Source organism: Equus quagga, chromosome 5, assembly GCF_021613505.1.
Source record: "Equus quagga isolate Etosha38 chromosome 5, UCLA_HA_Equagga_1.0, whole genome shotgun sequence".
In the NCBI taxonomy this organism is placed as follows: Eukaryota; Metazoa; Chordata; class Mammalia; order Perissodactyla; family Equidae; genus Equus; species Equus quagga.
This window is the reverse complement of record NC_060271.1, coordinates 138,147,890-138,152,676: the sequence shown is the minus strand read 5'-3', so window position 1 is coordinate 138,152,676 and position 4,787 is coordinate 138,147,890.

Genomic DNA, 4,787 nt, shown 5'->3' with positions numbered 1-4,787 from the left:
CCGGGCCGACGTCCTCAGCAGGCTCCTCAGTTCTCAGACAATCCCTTGTCCACACGCAACCTGCCGGCCAGCCGGGTACAGGCCAGGCATTACACCAACAGCACATCACTGCCCTCCAGGGCCGGGTGAAGGATGCCTGGGGTGCAGGCACTCGAGTACTGGGCCCCACTGCCTTTCAGGGCTGGGTGAGTGATGCTGGTGCTAGTACCTGGCAAAAGTCAACTGGTCGATCTGAATGGGCTGGGTCTTGGTTGCCTTCAGCTCAAAATAATCTACATGCCAAAGTGGCAAATTTTGGGGGGATGTATTCTACTCCCCTTCATCTGCCTAAAAACAGGTCCTCCAAAAGGATCTCCCTTGTCATCAATCCCTTCCTGGGAGTTTCACCAACAGGGAGGATTGACTGTTGACAGGACAGGAGACTAAAGGCACACCACACCCTGACAAGTGTCACAAACTGTCACGCTCCCCTCATCTGTTCTTCTAAGGGCCCAGTCATCTTCCTAAAAAACATTGACCCTCCCTACAAGGCCCGCATTCTCTCCTCCCTTGATGAAGAGGATGTATTAACTCTCAAAACTCACCAATTTGGGGGGGCGTTCATATTTTTCCTGTGATGCCCCCCGATGTAATATTAAAAGTTAAGAAATGTGTGTACCTTTTCTCCTGTTAACTTTCCTGTTGGTTTATTTCACAGCCCCAGCTGTCAACCTGGGAGGATGGGGGACAGTGTTTCCTCCCCCACAGCATTAAGCCAGGACGTGATGGCATCACAGGAAACCTGCTAAGAGATCACAAAGTCATGAAATCTCAGTTTTTATAGAGCCAAGTGGATACAACCTACTACAGTTTGGAGACAGGTGACAAGGAAGGCTCATCTCCCAGGAAACCGGAAGGTGGGTGCCATGTCCTTGATGATCACATTTCAAAGATATGCTTTCAGAACCTTGAGGAAACTTTGCTGAGTCTGAGATGGGCGGAGGCTTATTTTAGACACTAAAAAGATTTACATACATTTGAAAGGGACAGAGAAAGACTTTCTGAGAGAAAAGAGAAATGGGACGTTGCTTCCCCCATCTTCCACAGGGAGAATTAAGCCTCTAGTTTTCAATGTGCATTTGTCCTCCCACTGAGAGCTGTTGAAGTGCATAGACGGGGCTGAGACCCCAGAGTGATCTGCCTGGGTTGTTTACACTTCCAACCAGGCAGATCCAGCCTTGCTCTCCCTTTCACCTGCACCTGGGGAGAACTCTGGTCTTGGGGTGGAATGCACTGTACCCCTCCTTGTTCCACCACCTAAAGAATGTTCCAGAAAGAATGACAAGTGTGGGAAGCACTTATGAGCTGTGGATGGGGAACACCTGATGGGGGACAGTATCTAGGGTGACCCCAAAGGCCTGAAAGTGGAACCACGGCCTGTGTATGTAAAGAGGGTACCCAGGGTCTGCCACGTCAGTTGGCTTTCATGCCTTGTTGTTTGAGAAAAACCTTAATAGGCTCTTAGTAGATGAGCCCAAGGATCCGTGTCCCAGGGCCACTGTCTGCTGCAAAGAACCAGTGATAAAGTAGAATTTCTCTGGCTTCTCCTTAAATATTACTTTCCTAGGCTCACCTTCAGAGTGAGTATTGACCCTGCTCATTTCAGGATTCCTCCTCCATAGAGGAGGAAAAATAATTTTCCCTCTGCCCTTCTGTGTTCTTGCCTGGGCTCCCATAACAAAAGACAGATGAATAAGAGAAAAACAGAAGTTTATCAACAAGCGTACTTCATGTACAGCCAGCCCCAGTGGTCCAGTGGTTAAGATCCAGTGCTCTCATAGCCCGGGCATGGGTGCATTTCCCCGTCAGGGAACTGATGAGGATTATTTTGGGCTGGTTACTTTTAAAAACTGCAGATGGGAAGGAGGCTCTGAGGAGTGGAATTTGCTTGCCCTTTGATGAGAGACATTTGCATTTGCGAAGGAAGTCTCCATCTGTGGGGGTGTCTCCCTCTCTGCACCAGGAGGAAGGAGGGATGACCTTATCTCTAGAAACTCTTAATGGGGAAGCATCGGACATCCTGACTTAATCCGGTCTGATTCACATCTAAAGTTAGAGGACCACCCAATAACCAAACCCCACCTGCACTGATACCATTTTAATGACTTTTTTACATATTCTTTCCTTTGTCTTGTAAAGAGATAACTCACATACCTATGCCTTATAAATTTAGCCCTACCCTCAACCCATGTTTGCAGCAGCTCTTCTTGCCCGTGGGTCCTATCCCCATGCCTGCAGCAGCTCTTTCCTGCCCATGGGTCCGACTGTCCCCATGCTATTCCACACTGTTCTCTAAATAAAAGAGCACTACTGCCAGACCTTGAGAGTCCAAGAAATCTTTCTTTCGACGACTCTGCTCACTGAGCCCACATCAGGAACCACACCACCTATCCATCAGTTGTCATACTGTATGTTGTGACTTTGAAAGCTCGGCCACTGGGATCGACACAAGCGCACTAACAACAAAAATGCTTCATTTGTACGTGCAGGGAAGTGAGTAAGTTTTAAAGTGGCTTAGAATTCAGGCTTAAATATCACCTTCAGGGAAATGGGAGAAAATACCACCTTCAGGGTGTGGTGGGAGGGTGACCAGCTGTGTAAGCAGGGTCCAGTTTTGTGCAGATCTGGGTCGAGCCTTCTCCAGTGATAAGTCTCTGGGGCTTCACCCTCCTCTTCCTGCTCAGAGAGGGAGACCCCCACGTATGGAGGTTCCCTCAGCAGAAAAGCCCCCTTACAAAGAGAAGCATGCTCTGCCTTTAGAGCTTCACCAGTGTCAAAGCAATCCTTATGCCAAAGAGGGATATTTGGGGTGGCATGCTCTGATCTCCTACACCACCCAGAATGATACGCAGCACTCAGTGATGGGTTAACGAAACACGGCTGGGGGCTCGGCCTGCAGTCCCTTAAATTGAGATTTCTCTTAGATTGTGCCAAGCCAAGTTCTAAGTGAACATAGGCCCATGGTCTTCACTCACAGTGTTCTTCCTCAAAAGCAATACTACTTGTCACCCACAGCCACAGCAAGCCAAGCATTCAGCACCCTTTCCCATTGGTCCATGCCAGTCGGCTCTTAAGCTCTTACAAGCCTATCCTAACAAAGAAATCCAATTTGCAAGCCTATTCTGCAGGCAGCCAGGTCTTGGGAAAAGCTTGCTGGAGCTAATAAACCTAGTTTTGTACCAGGAAGGCGGGGTGCATTAAGGATAAGGAATTGAGGACACTCATCTCAAGGAGGACTAAAGATCAGAGGTGAGGCAGCCTCAGTGGGGCTAAGAAACTGAACCATTTCATTTCTCAGAGAATGAGACAGGTCAGGATTCAAATCCACACTGAAGGAAGGCTTTCCAGATCTGGAAAGTGAGAGAGGATTCTCCTGTGTTCTTCAGGAATGAAAGAATTTAAAAAATGTGACCATGGGCTAATCTTTCATACTTTGCATCAGATAAGCCTAGAGTGTTTAAGAGTATCTTTGAATCAACACTTCATTGGGTTCCGGGAAATATTTTTGGCAATGTAGCAAATGGTAGCATGTGATTCACAAAGCAGTGGCAAGTTGGATGTCTTGAGTGAACTGCAGAGACTCTGCAACCCTGAAGATGGGAACGGAGGAGGAGGAGGCCTGGTTGTCTATACCGTAGTTGGCAAATCTGGTCATAACAATGCTGGAAAAGGATCGCAACAAATGAGTGAGAGAGAAGCTTTACCCGGAGACGCTCAGGGAAGAAAGTCAAGACAACTTTGGAAGCTGGTGCCAACAGATGTAACTCTGAGAGAGCAGGTAACACCTGTGAAAATTGGTCTCCTGTTTTCTAGACCTTTCTGTTGCTAATCTATCATCCTCTTCAGGGCCTTTGGTGCTTCTATGATAAGGAACATATTTCTGTTCAATGGAAAAAAGAATCTGACTGGTTTGTTCCTTATCCCAAATCTCTTCCTGTGCCCCAACTCAACCCAAAAACCAGTGATGAAATTTTGTCATCTGAGCATTTTTGCGCATAAGGAGCTTGTGTGCTGTCTCCAGTCAAGTTAAAAGGGAAAATTGCTCATTATTGCAAAAAGCCTGTTGTTCTTTTAAGACTGGTCTTCTGAGAACTTTGCGTACTTGCCTCACAGACAGTCGGTATGTGAAATCACTATCATCAACTCTCAGAATCTAAGATAAATGGTCACTGTGCAGAGGGAAAGAAAATTCTCTCTTTTTACTTTAACATTAACATTTCTGTCCTGGTCAGTTTGGGCTGCGGTAACAGAACACCATAGACAAGGCAGCTTACACAGCAGAAATTTATCTCTCACAGATCTGGAAGCTGGGAGTCCAAGATCAAGGCGCTGGCTGATCCAGTGTCTAGAGAGAAGCTGCCTCCTGGTTTGCAGGTGGCCCTCTGCACGTTCATATGTTGGAGAGAGAGAGAGAGAGAGAGGATTATAAGGACACTAATCCCATCAGGATGGCTCCACCCTCATGACCTCACCATCTCCCGAAGACCCACCTCCTAACACCCTCACATTGGGGGTTAGGGTTACAACATATGACTTTTGGGGGACACAACCATTTATTTCATAATGATTTCCAATGGAAAATGTAATACCCTACTATAAATAAGTGTAGGGAATGGAGGCAGTCTTCCGAATGCCCGAGTCTATCACCCGAGAGCAAACTTGCCGGATTTTCGAACCCTTCACATCTCTCAAGCTTCCATGTTATGATGGTGGCAGCATCACAGAGATCCTTTTATTGATTTGCCCTA